Raw genomic sequence first — 23,549 nt, 5'->3', positions numbered from 1 at the left:
GTGTTCCTATAGTGGTCACAAGCCAGGTGTTGATTTTACTGTTTGTTGGTACGTGCTTGAAAGACTTCGACTGCTATTACAGTTTAACTTTTTTTTTTTTTTTTGTGAAAATAGGGTTGGATTTAGATGGTACGGAATTATTAATAATAATAATAATAATAATAATAATAATAATAATAATAATAATAATAATAATAATAATAACAAACCTAATTGTCTGTGCCAAAGATCGACTAATTCCGCAGCGAATTGAAAAAAATGCTAAGAAATTCCTCCGGCCAGAAATCGAATCGAATCTATAATGGTATTTCTTCTGTCGTTCTAACATTATGGAACCAGAAACCTTGCCACAAGATTACACGGGCAACGCACATCCCTTTAATTATTTCTGTAAATTATTTTAGTAAATACTTTTAATTAGTCCTTTTTTTTTTAAAATTACAATCATGTTACTGTAGATCTGCACCTTTTAAAATTATTTTTTCTGTTACTTTTTCTTATAATTATATTTTCCAGTACCGTCCATTTTTAAATTATTTTTTATAAATTTATATTTTTAATTTCTTTATATTCGATGGTGCTTTTAAATGCATTATTTTTTTTCCCCTCAAGTTGCGCCCGTCGTAGACTGTTCTTTAGACCCACCCTTACTGTAAACTGATTTGTAACAACCTTTTTTTTTTTTTTTGAAACATAACGCTTCCATTGTTAACAAATTAATAATTCAAAAAGATTCAGGATAACTATTATACAGTTTGATTGTTCATCTCGTGTTGATTTATTCAAATTATCTCGTGTTAATTTATACTAGTCATAACAGTCTTTTAAAGCTATCATTTTATTCAGACGATTACACATAAATGCTTGCCATATTTAACAATAACGATTTTTTTCTGGTCTGAGAGTCTGTCTGCTACGCTAATTAAAATGCAATGCATTGTGGGAAGTTGAGCAAAAGAATGTCGTATGCAGCTGTAGCAAAAATCGACTTTGTTTTGTAAAGTATTTGACAATTGTTTTTGTCAGCTTCAGCTATGCGATTAAATGACACAAATATTAGAATGAAAAGAAAATAAAGGTACAGAAAAACTAGACATTTGTTAAATCGGTTTTTATACATCTTCATTTACTTTATGTTGACACCTCTTGAAGCCACAAGGCAAGACCACGCCTAGCTTTCTCCAAAGCATATTACTCACGACGTTTCATCAGCATTCGCGAGTTTTTATCATCACAGCTGTCATACTTCATAAAGTAGGTGATGTGTTTTATGTCTTCGCTACCGTTTGAGAATAAGTTATTGACATTTTCTTATTCTAAAGTCAGGTTTCAAAGTCTTATTCCATTAACTGTGATGTTATCTTAGGCTATTTTTCTCTCAGCAGAGCAGAATCCAGTCATTTGTCTCTTCTCCCGCTTCGGTAGAAGGAACGACGAGAGAAAGCATATGCAAAACCAATAAGTACAAATAAACAAACTAAAGCAGAACATTTAAAACAACACGTTCATAATCTCTAAGGAATTGTCCGCGCGGTTAGTCTAGTGGCTTTGCGCCTCGCAACAATATGTCTGGGGAAGGAGTGTCCTGGGTTCGATTCCCGTCGCTGTTGATGAGTTTAAGGATCATTCTCAGCCATAGGCAAGTTAGCTGGTCTTGGGCGTGGACAGCGGGTTTTTTCCTCCAGTTTATCTGGGGTTTTTCATCCCGCAAGCAGGCAAACCGGCCCCGTGAACACACACACGGATCTACAGCCATAAATACTTAACCACCCATGAGAGATCTCAACTCGCCCCAATAGGGACGAGGGAGAAAAGGGAGGAAACTCCATACGAAGTCAGAATTGGGATTACGCACTCTGGTAAGATACATTCACTGTGCAATCGCCACATCCACACCCGTCCATCTGCTCGGCAGAGGGCGTATTGTGATTCGTCGCTCCATAATACAGTCTTTCCAAGCTTTCACGTCCCACTGTACATACCTTTCGCACGACTCAAGACGACGCTGCATGTTTCGAGTAATGTGGGAAATTGCATATTGTGGTTCTACCATGGAAACCCATGTTGTTTGCCTCGGTTCTGAATGTTTTTGTGCAGATTTCTGTTCCAGTCGATGCCCGGAACTCCGTATTCAACGTGTCGGCCGACGCATAGCGGTTTTTACATATTAATTCATTACACCCTACAGTCAGGCTCGGTGAGTGCGTTGGGTCGTCCACTGTGGGTTTCCCTGGCAGTTGTCCATCTGCATTTCCACCTCAGTATGGCATCACTGATTGTTCGTCTGGGATGACCCAATTTGTGAACAATTTGCTGAACAGATAGGCCTGCAACATGGCATCCTGTCACAACTCCTTTGTCAAACTCCGTCTGTCCCCTTCTCGCAGCTATTTCACTCGGACACAGTGGCTGGCACTGACTCGGGAGCATCGTATTCCTCTAATTTATACTAGCTACACACTTGACTCATTACATGGCATGATGCACCTTGCCCATACGGTATCCATTGACTTCTTTCCAAGCAGTGTATCTTACACGATAGCGCTACTGAATGAATTTAATGCTTATTTTAAATTCGGAAAGTAGTCTAAAATTTGTTAAGTCATTTTAATTCTGGTTTAAATCACATCTGTTCAAGAATATAAATTTTGCAAATTCCGAAGAAATCATATGGTACTGTATTATAATAAATCTTTCTCTCTCTCTCTCTCTCTATCTCTCTCTCTCTACGAAGTTCGTGTTTTTCATCCGGCAAATCAGCTACTAGAAGAACAAACGCAATTTATAGACACAATATATTGGCTTCGTAGCCTTGGCTCCTTCGCCTAATCATGCGCATGATTCGGTTAATTTTAAATAACTGAGAATGTTGATGGTGTAGTAAGACAGAACTTTAGAAAACGATTATAAATAAGGTAAGCTCATCCTTTTGCAAGATAAAACGACTAAATTATTTAATATTAAATATGAATATTGATTAGACATTCATTTTTGAACTCAAGGGAGGATAAAGTAAACCCAATGTATGGACTTCAGTTGGATCAATCTCATGTAAGCAACCAATGTTCTAACGATGACATTAGCGTTGATGGTATTACCGAGCTTAATGATCATTCAAAGCCAAGCATCGGTGCAGAAATCTTAGCTCTACAAGAAACAAAACAGGTAGCTTTATAGAAAAAAAAAAAGTTAAGTATCGACAAATACAGTGCCACATGAACATGTTCCATTTTCTCGATTTAACAGCATGCAAACAAAAACTAGCAAAACAGTGAGTTCTTTAACTTTCGGAATTTTTAAATTTAAGCATTACTTTTAAATTTTATAAGAAGTGTTTTAGAAAGATCATGAAGGAAGTATTTTTTTTTGGCGAATATAATTTACAGGACGTCTTGGAAATATTCCTGTTTGCTAAGAATCTTCGGTACTTTCATCCCACATTTGGCGGCTATTCGTATTCATACACGATAAGTGGGCATAGCGAAATTTTTGCCTTTTCTTCGATTTTACCAGCAGGAGTTCGAATGCTTTCTATTGCATTTCTTGTTCAAGATACATTTCTGCTTTATGACTTTCTCCCAAACTAAATTTATCAATTTATCATTCCCGTTCTCGACCGACGAAGGGAAATGGCGGGAGTGATCTCTTTCTGCGTGTTGCTCTTAAGAGCTAAGTGGAGAGCCGAGATTTTTGCCTTCGTGGCCTTATTTTCTTTCTTTCTTTCTTTTCTTTTTTTTAAGATAGATAGATAGATAAGCAGAGAGAGAGAGAGAGAGAGAGAGAGAGAAGTGGATATTTATAGTGCGCAAGTAGGGAGTAGTTTTTGATATTCTTTTACATCCAGTAAACAGTGTCATATTATGATTCGTAATGAGACCATCCTCAGACTGAAAAACAAATGAGACAGTACAATATGCCAATTTTGTGCACTTATTAAAAAAGATTAACGATTATCTTGGAAATCATTTCCAACTTGAATACCAAATCACCAGTTACACGTAGAGAATTAACTACATTTCAATGGAGAATGACAGCCAGAAGGAGGAAATATTCGTGCTTGCTATTGAGCGATCATGCGTTCTTAAGCCCACAGTTACGAATGTACTGAAGAAATGGAAGTTCATAGGGATACTATGCTAGTGACAGAAGTCGATCCTTCTAGAGAAGATTGATTACTTCATCTTGATGTCAGACCTTACAGACAATGACCGCAATCCATAAACCTTTGTTAACAACCAATATACATCGTCTATTGGTATGGGCTACTGAACCTGAACTATTAAGTAATGGAAATCGGTTCTATTAAGCGCCCTACGAATCTCGTCGACCTCTTTGATGGAGAATGCCAAGAGAGCGCGTTTTAATTGAGTCTGTTGTCTCGATGAAGAAATATGGAATTAACAGTTTAATGATGTGGGTCGTTTAAGTCAAGGCAGAAGGTATCCTCTCATCAGATAGATTTTTCTATCAATGCAAGGGTATCCCCAGCGGGCTGTGCTTTTGCTCGCATTCTCCCTCCCTCCCCTACTACATTAATGACCTCCTTTCAAGCACCTCAAATCCCATTAATAGTATCGTCGAAGAGAGGACACTCCATTCTTCTTGAGCCTCCGCAGTTCAGCAGGTATCGACGATGTCCTTCGATTGGAAATACTCGGGTTCGAATTTCGTCGAGAGAACCTTATATAAGCATGCATTCTTGGCTGGTTCACTTTTGCTTTTCCATTAGTACCTGAATCGTCAACACCCTAACATAAAACATACATATGAATTGGAGTATAATGGTTTGCTCAAAATTTTGAATCTTCGAATAACTAATGAATCAGGAAAATTAAAAGTCTCTATATTTCGAAAGTCTAGCACGCATGCACACACACACACACACACACACACACACACACACACACACACACACACACACACACACACACACACACACACACACACACACACACACACACACACACACACACACACACACACACACACACACACACACACACACACACACACATCATCATCATCATCATACTTACGGCTTCAGAAGTGATCGTTGAATTTCTTTAGAGGACGTCCTGGTTTTCTTTTTCCTAATGGTTTGTACTTTAAAGCTTGTTTTGATAATCTTTCTGTTTTCACTCTTTCAACGTGTTTTATCCATTTATGTTTATATTTCTTTGGTTCCTGATTTAATTCTTTCATAATTTCTTCATTTCTGTTGTGTTTGAATAGAGTATACTTTGCAGTTTTTCTCATAAACTTCATTTCTGCTGTTGTTAATCTTTGTTTGTCTTTTTGTTTTATTGTCCAGATTTCACTTCCATACAATAAGACTGGTAGAGTCACAGTAGGAGGAAGTTTAATAACTTGATAGAAATTTTTATTCCATTTTATTATTATTTCATTTAGGTCAATGGTGGGGAACCTTTTTTCTGCCAAGGGCTATTTGGATATTTATAACATCATTCGCGGGCCATACAAAATTATCAACTTAAAAATTAGCCTGCTGTATTTGGTCAAACATTTAATTAACTCACCTCTAATGTGATGGCTGGACCTGATTCTCTTTGGTGAGGTGTGTGATATTAGCTGGCATTGATGTTGTTGCTACTCGCAACTGCTTTTCCAGGTTCGCATCGGTCAGTCTGGAGCGCAGTCGACTCTTTGAGATGGTAAGTTTTGAAAAGAACTGCTTGCAGCAGTAAGTTGTTCACCGAACACAGATGCATATTTCAATGCATGTTGGAAATTCATCATTGCTTATGTAACGTTTATAGAACTGAAGCAGTGGGAGGTTGTTACCTAGCTTTCAGCTCATCATCACTTTGCAGCTGAATGAGTTCGTGTTGTAGGTTATCAGGCACTTCAGTTGGTTCCACATTGAACGGTGTAACAAAGATATTCAATTCCATTTGTTTACTTTTCACGTCCTTGAATCTTTCATTAAATGCCTCAATTAGTTTCGCACGTATTCAAGTGTTAGAAGGCTTTTGTCCTTCCAGAGTGGGGAAATGCACCGTGTTATTCCTTTCGTGTTTCACTTTCCACAGCCTTAATTAGCTTCAAATGATTTCACGTTTGAAAGCAGGGAGTTGAGAAGCTGGTTGTGGGACTGTAGCTTTACGTTCGGCTCTAAGAGGTACTTGGTAATGTCTACCATGAACGCTAGATCACACAGCCACTCGCTATCATTGAGTTCCCTGACAGGTTTTCCCTTCATCTCCATGAACTGCTTGACTTCATCCCGCAGTTCGTAAAACCTCATGAACATGTTTTCGCGACTCAGCCACCGCACTTCACAGTGATAAACAAGTTCACCGTACTCAGACTCAAGATCATTCAGTAACTCCTTAAACTGGCGGCTGTTAAACCCTCTGCTTTTGACAAAATGACATGACATCACATTGTTGAGCCACAACAACTGTGCACAGACTTTCTTGGTATATGATGCAATGGCATATAATTAAATCATTTGGATCGAGACTGAGACGATTCGGTTCTTTCTTGGCAAATGCAATTAACCCTTTTTGCGAGCCAGCCATGGCTGGAGCTCCATCTGTAGTAAGGCCACTTAACTTTTAAAATGTTAGCTCAAGTTTTTTCATTGATAAAACAAGTCTTTCAAACAAGTCCTCACTTCTTGTAGTACCATGCATGGCTTCCAGTGACAGCAGTTCCTCTCTCGTGTCAAACTCTTCCGTTATCCCACGAACGAAAACGGCTAGTTGAGGTATTTGTTATGTCCGTTGTCTCGTCTCAAGTCAGAGAGAAAAACTGAAAATCTCCTGCAGAATCCTTCAATGTTTTTTCAACATCTTTGTGCTAAGTCAGTAATCCGATCTGAGATGGTTCTCCGAGACAAACTAACACTCTGAAACAATTTTACTTCTGGTGCTAACAATGCAACTCCGCAGCAGCCACCATGCACTCTTTCACAAACTCTCCCTCTACATGAGGCCTCAGCTTCTTTGCGATTAGCTCGCTCACTACATAACTCGTCTGAATAACGTTGTCTCTGTCACAACGAGGCTTAGTGAATGCAGCTTGTTGTGATTCCAAACTCAGCTGAAGAGCATTGATTTTATCCAGACGCACGCATTTGGCCTCCCAATTCATTGATTTTAGCATGTTTTGAGCAGTAATGACACTCCAGATTGGCTTTTTTGATTACTGTTAACGCATTGCCACAAACTAAGCACACAGTTTTGCCTTTGACTTCAACAAAAAATAATCATTTGTCCATTTCTCTTGGAAAGATCGACACTCAGCATCGACTTTTATTTTCTTTGTAGTCGCCATTTGTAGGATGTCACACCACTTAAGTTTTAATAACTATCCAGTGTGTGTGTGTGTGTGTGTGTGTGTGTGTGTGTGTGTGTGTGTGTGTGTGTGTGTGTGTGTGTGTGTGTGTGTGTGTCGCCAGCGACGATTATTTTGCTTTGATCTGTTCTAATCCTGCATCTGAGATTTGGAACATATCCAAAGTCCGTACCATCGACTCTCGTCGGCTGTCGCGGGGGGTAGGTTTTTGCCTGTCTCTGAGTTGGGCCACCTCTGAGATTATGGCTCTGCTTGATAATGGGGCGAGCATGCCATTGTGCAGAGCCACTGTTGAGGGTTCTTCTTGGTGATGGGGTAAATTTTGAGGGACAAGTATTGTCCCTCAAAATTTACGTCATTATTATGATTCACTTAGTATAAATTTATGTTGCTATGAAAAAAAGCTCCTAGATTTATTGAATTTCGAGTCCCGCCTGCGGTTGCCTTGGCAGGGCCAGACCAAATGATTTCGCGGGTTGGACATTCCCCACCCCTGATTTAGGTAAATATTAAAAGGAGTTGCTGAGAGGGAACATCCCTATCGGACTCCTTGGTTTATCTCTCTCGTATGTGATAGCTCATGATTTAATCTTATTTGTATTTGATTAATTTCAATATATACTTATGAAGTTTTTAGGATATAATTTGGTATTTGTCTTTCTTTTAATATGTTAAATAAAATGCTTCTTTTAACTTTGTCAAATGTTTTTTCAAAATATATTATTTATAATTACATATTATATTTATGTAAAGTCAATCAATGTAATATGTGTTTCTAAATCGTATTCTCTTCTTTTCTCTATTATCAATTTTAGGTAAAAGGCGACCGGGTCTACAGATGATCGTCGTTTTCTAAATCCATTTTGTACTTCTAAAATAAAGCCTTCGAAATAAATACTTATACCTCTATAAGTATATATAGTTTTTAGGGTCATCTCTATTACATTTTTTTTTAAATAAGAATCACTATTGCTTTTTTGCATTCTATTGGTGGATTACTTGTTGAATAGATTTGATTTAAAAATAATACGTCTTTCTTTAAACTTATTCCTGCAAATTTATATAATTCCGAATCTAACTTATCTTCTACAGATGATTTCCCGTTTTTTGTTTCTTGCAGACTGATTTCTAATTCTTCTTCAGTTATTTCCGTTTCATTTTCATTGAATATTTACCAGTTATCGTTTTAAAAATATTTGTCTGTCCACAATTCTGTAGCACACACACACACTGACAGATATTCACATGCCTCTTCTCATCATTATAGACTTCATCGATATAGACCGTAATTTCCCGGTGTGAAAACGAAGTATTATTTGCACACTGGGAGCAAGAGTCCGACGACTCATTACTGACAACGATAAAAGACCTTCGATATCCGGATGTTTATCGGCTATGGTACGATTGCCGGTCATCTTACTATGGACAGACAGAAAAATCAATTGAACAACCTATTGAAGAACACGTCGGAGATATTGAATACAGTAGGAGTGAAGCCTCGGCTTTGCTATCGCACGTGCTCTCTTCAGCTGACCCACAAGACGCTTCGGCAATGAGACATCCAGTGCTATGGGATAAATCGGAACTATTACACCGTTGCATGACATAACTGAGAGAAACATTTGGGAATCGTGACATTAGATTCCAAACATCTAATTATAAACCCAAGTATCAAATTGTCTGAATACATATAGAGTTAAACGAGTGTACACGATTGCGTAACCAAGCACAACATGCCCGACAATGCAACATATAATTAGAATTATTTTAAAATAACATCAGTCTCTTCTATAACTGCATCATGATTGTCACCTTTTACTAGTCTTTAGTGTTTAGTCTACTCGTCTGCACGTTTACGCCTGAAGAAATCCTGTGCAATTAGGACGAAACGTCGTGTTGTTAATTAAAACAAATGTTATCATCTTATTTCGGTATTTTGCCTTATAAACGCTTAGTTATATATATATTATGGGCCAAGTGACTAATAGCTCATTATTCATAATAGAGGCCATCATAAATAATGACTAAAACGGCCGCACAGCCTGATAAATATTAATTTATTAAATTGACTTGACATGAATAAAGCAACATTCCCTTGGGCAATTTGATTTTCAAAAAAAAAAAAAAAAACCTCCTAACTTAATTACGATCATCTCCCTTGTAATATTTTTATATTTCATACTTCATTCTTTTGTTGAAAGTTTTTCACTTGATTATATTATAAGTTAAAGATACCAAGAAATTATATACTTGGTTTAATCCTTCATCCAAGTGTAAGCAAACAAAGTTTGCGCCTGAAGTACTTTCAGGACTGTGGAAACTCGTGGCAAAGGTGGTATAACTTCTCATCATTTGCCTTAGTATCCCATAATGCAAATCACATCTCCTTGCGGACATATATAATGCTATGCATTAAGGGAAGGGTCACTACCCAGACAGGGTAGTGACCCTTCCCTTCTTGGTGGTGGGATGAGCCTATCACTGAGTGGAACCACCGCTGAGTTGGACGATCCTTCGGTCACTCGTAGGGAGTGGTGTGGGGGACCGTCTAATTTTTAGAGAGGTCCCCCTGACCACTCCCTACGAGTGACCGAAGGATCGTCCAACTCAGCGGTCGTTCCACTCTGTGACAGGCTCACCCCACCACCAAGAAGAACCCTCAACAGTGGCTCTGCACAATGGCAGGCTCACCTCACCACCAAACAGAGCCATAATCTCAGCGGTGGCCCAACTCAGAGACAGGTAAAAACCTACCCCCGTGCAGAGCCTCTCACATCTCAGGGAAATCAACCACTCTGCCCAAAAGCACATCAGTGAGATCCAGACCCAGAGGTGGCGATACTGAAGTCCAAGTAATGGAGAAGTCATATTTACCTATACGAGTTGCTGCTCTGGATTAGAGATAGATAGTTGTTGAAAGTTTTTCACTTGGTTATACTATAAATTAAAGATACCAAGAAATTATATTCTTGGTTTAATCCATTATCCAAGTGTAAGCAAACAAACTTTGCGCCTCAAGTATCTTCAGGACTGGAGTCTTCAGTGTGAACGTAATATTTAATCAAATTGCCATATGCATATTACAATACCAGGATATGATGTTTATATGTTATGGGCCAACTCACTTTGGGTTTTGGCTCTTTCACTTTTTCAATCATTGTCAAATACGCTGATTTCGTAAAAATTTGAGTGACCTAGACAAAGTTCTCTTCACGTCTCCCGACAAAAAGAAATCCGAAGAATCTCTGGTCCCTTCCGCTTTCAATACTATCATTATTATCACTTTATCCGACCAGATGAGGCAGTATTCATATTGACCCACCAATGTGATAATTTATGATAAACAACGTGAAGTTTATTACAGTGTCCGATTTTGTTTGTCATTATTCATAATAGCCGGGCATTATACATAATACCTGTATTAATCATTTGGTCCACAACACACACACACACACACACACACACACACACACACACACACACACACACACACACACACACACACACACACACACACACACACACACAATCTTCATGTTCGAATGCTTGTCAAGTTGTTTTTTGGATAATAAACATTAAATCATCAGACATGAGGAAACTCTCGGCATTGAAACCAGGTAGGCGGGGGGGGGGGAGATGGGCTCTCTGCATCCATCAGAGGAAGGCCAGTTCAATGTGATAATAGGCCCACAGGTGGTAAATTAATTTCATCGCCCAATGTGCTTACTGGAAGACTGAAATGGCTACATTCATATTTGGACACCACAGCAAAGTCCTAGTTTATTTTGCCCATTGGTTTCAGCATGCAATATGATTTAGTATACCGCTTTAGGAACTTCCTGCTGGGAAATAATCTTCCTGTCACTATTTTGTAGAGTGGGCTTGGATGGAATCCAGTAAAGGGAATGTGCACCTCCCCTATATTCACTTTGGGCTGTAAATGTTCATGTAAGTCGCACGAACAGTTTTAAATCGATTAGTAATTTTCTACTACAGGTTTTGAAATTTTGCAAGTGAATTGGATGAAGTTTTCCACTTAGTCCTTACTAATTTCATATTAACTTAAACAAAAAAACGTGAAAAATCAAGCAAACGGACTTGCTGGCAAAGGCAAACTTCCCAAAACCTTCCAGATCCGTTCGACAAACATGATCTTAGTCGGAACCTCAAAGATGTTCATTTGCGCCTTTATCCTGCCATAATTATGTTCTCTCTCTTGTGCACATGTTCATTGAGATAACCCGTATGACAAAGTGACTAACTTAGAATATCTTCTTTTTTGGCTCTTCTTTGTTTAAAATCTCTTTGCCTTATTCTATGAAGTTCGTTCCTGTCTCTATTTATCACCAAATAATGACAATTTCGTGTGACAATTTAGATAAGTGATAACATATCTTGTCACTGGTGCCCTTCCGGCACCAGGCCCTTGGCAAATGTCCCAACCAATGCTATCGCATTCTGCACTATGCTATTGGACCAATCTGTGCCTTTGCCAACACCCCCCCCCCCCCGTAAAATAAGCACTACAACATTATTACAACAAATTTTACATTTAACATTAGAAACTTGACGAAATAACTATGTTTTATAATAACGCAAATTGCATCATAAATATTGAAATAATAGCAATTTAGGCTTATATATGAGCCTAAATATATTTATATTTAGGTAACAATATAGCTAAATATAATTATATTATAACAAATAACAATTTTCACTTTATTTTCAATTCGATGTACTTACCGTTTCATTCTGCCTCCTGGGTTCTTGTATAATTGGCTTGCATGAAGACAATAGTCAGATTAAGAATATTTAGTCATATAAACGCTAAATGGCGAAACGAGCAGACTACTAAAAAAGCTGCCCTCTAGTGGCAAACCAGTAATAGCGAATTATGATTATTCTATAATAATTGCTTCGTAGATATGATTAAAAATTGCTTCATTAGTTTCATTGTAATGTAACTGTCATCTCGTTTTAAAAGCAGTTTATTGAAACGAATTTAAAAATGCAATTAAAAGAATGATAGCAGTTCGTCGCAATCATGAAACAAAGATCTAATCATACATATTATTACTATTATTACTATAATTATTCCTCCATTTAAATCCATCTAAAAAGTTGATAGGAAAAAACACTAATATATCTCTCTCTCTCTCTCTCTCTGCCTTAGACTAAGATTTTTATTCGTTCACGATTTTTCTCGTGTTATTGAGAAAAATACCCTTTTAAAAAGATAAAATACTTGTTTAAAAAATCAAGTTTTTTTTCATTTATTTCTTCCGTGCTTCCTATTACCTTGTTTTGTATTCTGTAGAATGAATTTTATTTATCTACAGAAGTCGTTTTTGCACTCTAAAAAACAATTTATTTCCGATTCGTAGCGCTATTTACTATAATGACAAGAAAGCTATTCTATAAATCTAGTTTTGTGTGGTTGGAAAAAAAATCCCTTCACTTATCGTGTGCTCTGACTTCCAAGCTAGAAGTCAGGCTTGAGTGACAAGGACAATATTTGGATTTAGTGTATACTTTAGAAATGTTTATAAAGTCTCAGTATTCACAATGGCGGCTGGCTAGTATAATTTATACAGTATATGCTATTGTTGATTCGTTAAATGTTTTGAAATAACTACGTCTGTTGCAAACAACTTGTAAACCAATAACAGTTCTAAAAATAACGTATTATTTGAGCTATTAAGGAAACGGAAGTTTTGGCGTATCCATTGGCTGTTTACATATTTTGTTATATGAGAATAAACGTAACAAAGGTTTATTATATTTTATTTTTTTAAAATAAGAATCGATGTTTCTTAGGAGCCCGGAAGATCACAAGAAGGCGTATTCATATTATGACTGTTTTTTAACCATTTATTTCCCAAAGTTACTACCTTTAACAGTTTGATGAATTTTTATGAAATTTGATATGAATTTTGGTTTGTGTCATGAGTAAAATATTCGCTAGAGTATGCGTTAAATGTTTCCGTAGGAACGAAGGTTTTTCAACTGCTTAAAATTAAATATTTTTCTTCTCCAAAATGCCACAGTCACAGCCTACTATTACAAAGATGAACCGTCTTTGACTTTCAAAACTATTTAATCTACAAATGGGTCTCTGTTTGAAAGCGCAGTAATTGATCTCTGTTAACCTGAGATAAACTAAAACAATAAAATCCTAAAGCTAAAAGCTGAAACTTGAAGTAATCCTTCTCCCTTTTATCAACCTCTCTTTCATCCTTCTCGCGAGATCATCGAGAGAAGGATCAAAGGAAAGAGGAGAATATAAGTACTTGATATTTATTAGAGCAAACTTTGTGAATTAATTTTTTAATAATAATATTTTTATTATATATATATATATATATATATATATATATATATATATATATATATATATATATATATATATATATATATATATAATTTATTATTTATTATTATATATTATATTATATAATATATAATAAATATATTATTATATGTTTATAAATTTATTATTATACATATTTAATATACATTTTCGCAAGGGGATGTGCTTTGCATTGTGGGATACTAAGGAAAGTGATCAGAACTTACTCCACCTTTACCACGAGTTGCCTCAGACCTGAAAATACTTCAGGCGCAAACTTGACTTACCTGCTGGTTTGCTTACTTGGGAAAAAGGATTAAAAACAAGTTTATAAAATTGCTTGGTATCTTATATATATATATATATATTATATATATATAAGATACCAAGTACCTTGGTATCTTATATATATATATATAGTGATAAAGATACCGTGCACGCATTGAACAGTACAAGCAAAATTCGATGTTTCGCGCAAATCAGCACCAGTTTTACAAGAAAATTGATTGCTGAAAATATAAATATAAATAAATATAAATACCAGAGACAAAGAAAATACACTAAAGTTTTGGAAAAACCTATGGGACGACCCTAAGAGGCACAATAACAAGGCAAAATGGATGGAACAAATTACGAACAAATCTCAAGAACGAAAAATGGACCAACTGAAAATAACAACTGAAATGGTTCAAAAGCAAGCAAAAATAAATAAAAAATTGGTCAACACCCGGGAAGGATGAATTACATGGCTACTGGTTGAAATATCTAACAGGTTTACATGAAAGAATTTTATGATGTTTTAGAAGGAAAATGCAAAGAAGAGTGGCTCACAGCAGGGAAAACGTTTTTGATCATAAAGGATAAAGAAAAAGGTCCAAACCCAGAAAACTTCCGACCAATAACCTGCCTGCCAACAACTTTTAAGCTACTCATAGACATACTAGCTGATAAAATATACAGCTATCTTAAAGCAAATTCTCTTCTCCCAATTGAACAAAAAGGCAACAGCAAAAATTCAAGAAGCACAAAAGACCAATTGCCGATTGATAAAATGATTCTTAAAAATTGCAAACGTAGAAAAACCAACCTTCATATGGCTTGGATAGATTATAAAAAAGCGTTTGATTCGGTGTCTCATAGTTGGATTTTAAAATGCACAGAACTATTCGGTATTAGCGAAAACGTGCAAACATTTTTGCAATCCAGCATGAAAAACTGGAAAACAACGTTGGTTATAAATAGAGAAGAAATTGGAGAGGTAAACTTAAAAAGGGGCATCTTTCAAGGAGACTCATTATCTCCTCTATTGTTTATATTGTCATTGATCCTCTTAACTAGAATTTTAAATAAAACTGCTCATGGTTATCAAACTGCGCAAAAGAGTGCAAAGTTATCTCACCTTTTATACATGGACGATCTGAAGTTGTATGCAAATTCAGAGAATGAACTCGGATCGTTGCTAAACACTGTGCATATATTCAGTCAAGATATATCAATGGATTTTGGCTTAGACAAATGTGCAATTGCTGGAATAACAAGAGGAAAGTTTGAAGATCTGAACGAAATCGAGCTGCTCAATGGTGAAATAATCAAAGCAATAAAATTCGAAGACAGCTACAAATATTTGGGAATTTTAGAAGCATCATAAATTCTGCACAATAGGATCAAAGAAAGAACTAAAGCAGAATACATAAGACGATTAAGAAAACTCCTTAAATTAATGCTTAATGCTGGAAATTTGATAAAAGCAATTAATACCTGGGCCATACCTGTTCTGAGATATTCAGCAGACATTGTTGAATGGACCCAGCTAGAGATGGAAGATTTAGATCGAAAAACTCGAAAATTAATGACATGCACCATGTTTAATGCACCATGCCCTCAATCCTCGCAGTGACATTGATAGGCTCTATCTATCACGCAAAAAAGGAGGTAGAGGATTTTTACAAGTGAAGCAAGTTATTGAAGAAAAAAAACGAAATTTAAATGATTTAAATGATTATCTGCAGCAAACAACGGAAAAATTTCTAATTGAGGTAAGGAAAGAGGGTTTATTTAAACCCATGGAGACAAAACTGGAATACAAAACCAACCAAGTAAAAGTGAGAACCGAAAGATGGAAAAATAAGGCATTGCATGGAAAATGCCTTCACAGCATAGAGGACAGCGCTGACAGCAACTTGACCTGGCAATGGTTGAGAAATGGAGCACTAAAGAAAGAAACAGAATCGGTAATTTTTGCAGCACAAGAACAGGCGATTAAAACCAACGTTATGAAGGCAAAAATACAAAAAATTCAACTAGACAGTAAAGTAGATTGTGTAAAGAAAAGGAAGAAACGGTAGACCACATTATAAGTGGATGCAGCAAAATCGCACAAATTGAGTACCGTAAAAGGCATGATAACATAGCTAAGATAATCCACTGGCATTTATGTAAAAAGTATGGGTTTGAAATATCTAAAGACTATTGGAACCATTCACCAGAAAGTGGTTGAGAATGAAAAAGTTAAAATACTCTGGGATTTCAAAATTCAGACTGACAAAATCTTGGAATGTAACACACCCGATATCACAGTGGTTAAAAAGAGTGAAAACAAGGGTGTTACGTTTATCGAAATATCAATACCAGGAGATAGTCGGATTGACGACAAAGAAAATGAAAAAATTACAAAATATCGCGATTTGCAAATCGAAGTTGAACGAATCTGGCAAAAGAAAACGAAAGTTATTCCCATAATAATAGGTGTTTTAGGCGCCATCCCTAAAACATTGAAAAAACATCTAGAAGCACTCGAGTTAGATGGATTAAAAATTGGGCAGCTGCAAAAGGCCACTTTGTTCGGCACAGCTTTAATTTTCAGAAAGTATTTCCACAACTCATAGGCCCTTGGGTAGGGCCCGAATTAATAGAATATAATCAGCCTTTTCTTAAGACTGAGGAAGCAAATCAAGCTTCCTATATATATATATATATATACGTAGGCTGTTCAATAAGTAATAAGACTATATTTATACAGAAAACAGATTACCTTTAATCGTCATTTACATGGTCTTTTTCGAAGTAACTACCGTGAGACTCGATGCATTTGTCCCAACGTTGCATCCACTTCTTAAATACATGTGAGAGTCCGTTTTTTGAGAGTGCTTTCAAAACCGCCTCCGCAGCTTTTAAACATGCGTTGTTGCTTTCGAAATGGCGGCCTCTTAGTGGTTTCTTGAGCTGAGGAAACACAGCCAGAAATCGCACGGTGCGAGATCAGGACTGTATGGAGGGTGTGGTAGGATATCTGTGTTGTTCTTCTGCAAAACGTCCACTACACAACCAGCAATATGTGGCCTTGCATTATCTGGTGCAATAAGAAGCCATTCTTCAGCAATGGGCGCTTCCTTTTGACGTGTTTGATGATAATCGCTGCTGTGTTGATCAATGTCTCTGTGATGGACGTTGAAGGTCTTCCCTCACGTTCAAGATCTTCCACATTTCGCCTTCCTTCCTTAAAAGTTTAATGCCAGCGAAAAACAGTTGCCCTCGACATTGCTTCATCGTGGAAGGCTTCGCGTATCATGTTAAAAGTGTCCGATGCCGAGTTTTGCAAACGCACACAAAATTTAATCGCATAACGCTGGTCCAAGGACGCTTCCATTTCGAAGACACTGGTCGCGCCTCGTAGACGCGCCGATGAGCACTTGCGTTTAGTCACGTGACACTCTGGCACATCAGCCCGTATACGCCATCTATCAACCTCTTTTGTTAATACATACAGCAACATTTCTTTATTCCACATAAATTAATATTGTGATGAGTGGTTTCGCCACAGTAAAATTAGTCTTATTACTTATTGAACAGCCCACGTATATATATATATATATATATATATATATATATATATATATATAATGTAATGAAAACATGTTTATAGGTTTTGTATATAGGTTTTCATTCTCAATAGAAATTATAACAGCTTAGGTTAGTTTATAATGAAAAAAAGTAAGGAAAGTACTTCTTTTGCACTCAATGAAATCTGAAATCAGAAATCATTATAAACTAACCTAACCTAACCTAAACATATACAAAAATTAGCCAAAAGAAACATTAAAATATGTAGCATGACAGAAACAAATAAAAAGGAAATGGAACAATGAACATACAAGACTGAAATACAATGAAATATTTATATACAGTGATGTAAAAAAAAAAATAGAGAGGAAGCCGGAGTAGGAATAGTAATACGTAAAGAATTAAATGAAAATATAGAAGAATAAAAATATATAAACAAAAGAATATTAACAGTTAGGATAAAACAGATAGAGGTAAAATAAATATAATTACAGTATATGCCCCACAAGAAGGAATAAAAGAAAATACAGAAGCTTTTTATGAGTACTTACAACAAATAATACAAGAAATAAAACCAAATGAAAAATTAATTATAATCTTCTTCTTCTTCTTCTGCAGCTTTTCCCTCTTAAGTAGGGTCGCTGTTTTAGGTGAGTCTCCTCCACAACTTCCTGTCTTGGTCTGTAGCCACATCCAAGTTCTTCATCCTCAAGTCCTCCTCCACCATCTTCCGCCATCTCTTCTTTGGCCGTCCGCGCTTCCTCTTCCTCTGCACATCCATTTGCATGACCTTTCTTCCCACATACTCTTCCTCCCTCCTTATCACAGGACCAAACCATCTCAACCTTGCCTCCTGTATCTCTGCTCCTAAGTTCGTAACTTTCACCGTTCCCCTCTTACATAGTCATTTCTCAGATGATCCTTTCTGGTCACACCGCACATCCACCTAAGCATTCTCATCTCCGCTACTTCCATCCTGCTGATGTTATTTTTCCTCATGGCCACAGTTTCCAAAGCATACGTCATAGTTGGTCTCACTACTGTCCTGTAAATTTTGCCTTTTAGATTGATCGGCACCCTCTTATCATCTTATCATCACTCCAGCCATCTCTCTCTCTCTCTCTCTCTCCAGTTCCTCCATCCTGCATCTCACTTCCTTCTCAGCCTCACCATCCTCTTTCATTGTTAAACCTAAGTATCTAAATCAGTGACCTTCCTGGTGGCATTTCCTTCCAGCTCCAGATCTGTCTCCTGGCTGCCATTCACTTTGCGGCACATATACTCGGTCTTTCTTCTGCTCCGTCTCAACCCTCTCTCTTCCAGTACTTTCCTCCGACTTTCCAGTTTGGCTGCCACTTCTTCTCTTGATTCTGCACGCAGCACGATGTCATCTGCGTACAACATAGTCCAAGGTGCGTCTTCTCTAACTTCCTCCGTCACCACCTCCATCACAATATTAAACAGGAACGGACTTAATGCAGACCCTTGATGCAAGCCAATTGTCACTGGAAAACTTTCTGTCACTCCCAGGCAGGTTCGAACAATTGCCTTCACATTTCTGTACATCTCCAGCACCAACCTGACATATTTCTCCGGTACCTCCTTCTCCCTCAGACACCTCCAGACTTCTTACCTTGGCACTCTATCATGCGCTTTCTCCAGATCAATAAATACCAGATGTAGCTCCCTTTGCTTCTCTCGAAACGTTTCCATCATCTGCTGTAACCCAAAGATAGCATCTGTTGTTGATCTACCAGGCATGAAGCCAAATTGCTCCTTTGCAATCTCCGCCTCCTTCCTCAGTCTTCCATCAAGAACCCTTTCTAGGATTTTCATCGTGTGGGACATCAAATTTATTCCTCTGTAATACTTACAGTTTTGTGCATCCGCTTTACCTTTGTAGATGGGGGAAAAGAGTACTTTTACTCCATTCCTCTAGTATATTTTCCTGTTGGCAAACTTTAATGAACAGGTCCCACAGCACGTCCATTCCCTCTTCCCCCTGAGCCTTCCATGCCTCCACTGGAATCCTGTCGGGGCCCACCGATTTTCCATTCTTCATCCTCTTCATAGCCTCCTTCACTTCCACTCTACTGATGTTCTGCACCATTCCCTCAGAAGGCCGCCCATCTTCTCTGTGAGTCCTCGCATTTTCCTCATTCAAAAGTTCCTCAAAGTATATTCTCCATCTGTTTCTTATGTCCACATCCATCCATAATATTCTTCCTTCGGCGTCTTTGATCTGCCTCACACGTACGACGTTCTTTGAAGCCTTATTTCTACATTTTGCCAATCGATAAACCTTTCTCTGTCCTTCCTTTGTTTCTAATTGATCATAAAGGTCTTGATATGCCATGGCCTTCGCCTGTGCAACAACGCTCTTGGCTTCTCGCTTTTACTCTCTGTATTCCTCTCTGTCTACTCTTCCACTCTTGACTCGTCCCACTTCTGCTTTGCCTTCCTCTTAGCCGTGACTGCTTCTTGTACATTATTATTCCAACACCAACCCTCCTTCTGCGCTCTAATCTTTCCAGATGTCTCACCAAGCACCTCGATTGCACAGCTTAGAATTACTTTTGAATTAGGTCTCCACCAGTCTTGTACACTTTCTAGTCCATCCGAAATCCTCTCTAACACCTTCTCCCTAAAACGGTTCCTCACACTCTCTTCTTTTAAGCGAAACCACTTAATTTTCTTGCACCCATGGCTTTCAAAGGTTCTTATCTTCGACTTTATTTCAAAGTCTGCACACAGCAGCCCGTGTTGCTGCTCCACTTGATCTGTTGGGATTACTTTACAATTTGTTACTGCCTTAAGATGTTTTCTTTTAGTCAAAATGTAGTCAATCTGTGAACTATTGTAGCCACTTTTAAATGTTATCAAATGCTCTTCCCTTTTACAAAAGAAGGAGTTCATAATTGCCAGATCAAACGCTTCTGCAAAGTCCAAAATCCTATCTCCTTCCGTTCATCATTTCCACTCCATGGCCACCATGCACCCTTTCACAGTCCCTATTCTGTCTCCCTATGTGTCCGTTCAAGTCTCCTCCGACAATCACCGTCTCGTTTTCTTCCAGTTCCCTCATTTCTTCATCTAGCACGTTCCAGAATTCATCTTTCTCTTCTGCTGTACAGCCAACTTGTGGGGTGTATATACATAAGACGACCAGTTGCTCTTCTCCAAGACCTAGTTTCATTCGCATGATCCTGTCGTTCATCCTACCATTTCGCCCTTCATTTTTAATGGGAGACTTAATTGCAAGAATAGGAAATATACCAATAAATGGAATCATGCAAAGATTTAATGAAGAAACAATAAACAATAATGGAGAAACATTGATACAAGAAAACGATAAGTTAAAAATAATGAATACATTTTATCAGCATAAGAAATCAGCATAAAATAACTTTTGGAAACGCAAGAGAACAGGAATCAATAATAGATTATATTATATGTAACAAAGTAATACACCCATCAGAAATAGAGGATGTTAGAGTGCTAGCATCAGCAGAATTGGAAGTGATCATAATCTGTTAATATGAAAACTAAGACTTTACAAGAAATGGGTGAAAATAAAATCTAAAGAAAACCAACACAATGCCAAAATAAAATTTAAAGTGGAATTACTAAAAAAAAAACTATAAAAACATTATACTATAATAGATTAAAACAAAAGTTTCTAGCTAACCCATTAAGCAGTGAACAACATGTAGAAGATAACTAGAAGATTTTTAAAATTTTAAAACAAATTTAGCGGAAATAGCAACAGAAGTATTAGGGGGGGAAAAAGAATAGCAAAATAAGAAGATGAAGTCGATGGTTTAATGAAGACTTAAAAATATTAACAAAAGAAAAGAAAGAAAAATATCAAAAGTATCTACAAATGAAAACAACAGACAATTGGAACGAATATAAAGAAATAAGAAATAAAGTTAATCAAAAGAAAATAGAATACAAAAATCAATTTTGGGAATCACATACAAAAGAACTTGAACATGATTTCTATGCTATACAGAAGCAAATGTGGAGATTTAGTAATACACAAAAGAAGGAAAAAGCAAAATATATCCCAATATTAAAGCAGAAATAGAGGAATTAGAAAAGTATAGTAAAATCCTTTATAACCAAACAGTTGAAACAAAAGTAGAACTGGGTAAACAAACAAATCAAGAAGAAAAAATATATACAACAGAAACGAACATTGAAATAATGCAATTTTAATTGTTTAATTGAAAATGCAATTAAAATTGAAAAAAAATAGAAAATCACCAGGTCTAGATAATATTAATAATGAAAAATGGTAAAGAAATTATAATTCAGAGTTTAAATATATTATACAATATTTAAAAAAGGAGATAAAAACACAAAAAATTATAGAGGGATAAATTTATTAATTACCTCATTAAAAGTATTAACAAGAATCTCAAATAATAAAATAACAAAGAAATTAATCTATAAGATGAACAACGAGGTTTCAGAGAAGATTAATCATGTACAGATGCAATATTTATAATCAGACAATTGACAGAGAAAACAATACAATACAATAGGAAACTATTTATATGCTTTATAGACCTGGAAAAAGCATTTGAGAGAATATTAATAAAAATATTGCAGAGAAGAAAAGTAGCAGAAAACATAATACGAAGAATTAAAGAAATATATCATAATAATAGCTGTATAATAAAAATACAAGGAAAAATAAGTAAAGAGATTGAAATTAGTAATGGCATTAGACAAGAAGACTCTTTAAGTCCAACAATACTCAATATAATAATGGATGAAAATATACAAAAAGTTAATAAAATACAAAATATAGGAGTGAAAATAAACAATAGAATAATAAGAACTATATGTAATGAAGATGATGTAATATTAATTGCAGAAAATGAAACTCAGCTACAAATATTACTACATACATTTAATAAAGCAGCAAAATTGTATGATATTAAAATATCAAAAACTAAAACAAAATGTATGACAATATCACAAGAACTACAAATATGCAAATTAGAATTAGAAGGTACTATTAATGATATACAAATAACGCATTATAACTATTTAGGTATACAACTGAACTGGGAAGGAAGGCCACATCTAGAAATCAGAGAACAAGTTGCAAAAGCTGCAAGAATATCAGGATGCTTGAACGAAACAATATGGAAAAATAAACATCTTAAGAGTAGACACAAAAACTAGAATTTATAAAGCAGTAATCGGGTTTATTATGACATATAATGCAGAAACAAGACCAGGAAAACAAGAACAAATGTTAATCACAAGTGAAATGAATATATTAAGAAAAAATAGTAAATAAAACTAGATTAGATAAAACAAAAAACACGAATATAAGAAAAAATGTGAAATATAACCAATAAACAATTGGATAGCAACCTGAAGAATAAAATGGATTGAACATGTGGAGAGAAGTGAAGATAGAATAATAAAACACGTCTATACATGCGAACCAAAGAATAAGAGAAGAACAGGAAGACCTAGAAAAAAATTAAAAGATACTATTAAAGAAGATCAAGTCATGGTTTCAACAGATACTACATCTAATGCTTGAAGAAGAAGAAGAAGAAGTGTTTTTCTATCAATTTTTATAGACATTTTACAGATATTTTACTTCTCTACAAAAATTCAGTATACAAGTTGCTGAGTACATTCTTTTTGATGTAACTGTTTGTTTATGTAGAATTTATACTTTCTTCCTCGAAGCTTCTGCAGAACTTATCTGAGGAAGATAATAGATGGCGATGGTTTCGTGCTTTTGTTTCAGGACCTGTCGCGAGTCAAATGTATATTTAACTGTTTAGATGTATGTGCTTGGAAACATATACATGAAGATGTATACAAGGGTGGTCTGAAAAGTTCTCGGCCTCAACCATAGATGGCAACACTATCGGCACGATTTTTTTTTCTAAGTTGGCACGTCTGTCATAAGCATCCCCGTGAAATTGTAAGTCATTCTATCCAGTAGTTTGTTTTATACAGCTGTCTGAAGCAAAATTGTTGTCTGCGTCCCTTGAAATGGATA

The sequence above is a fragment of the Typopeltis vanoorti genome, chromosome 9 (assembly GCF_054136105.1).
Source record: "Typopeltis vanoorti isolate ZY-2024b chromosome 9, IOZ_Tvanoo_1.0, whole genome shotgun sequence".
NCBI lineage: Eukaryota > Metazoa > Arthropoda > Arachnida > Uropygi > Thelyphonidae > Typopeltis > Typopeltis vanoorti.
This window is presented reverse-complemented; position numbering follows the sequence as displayed.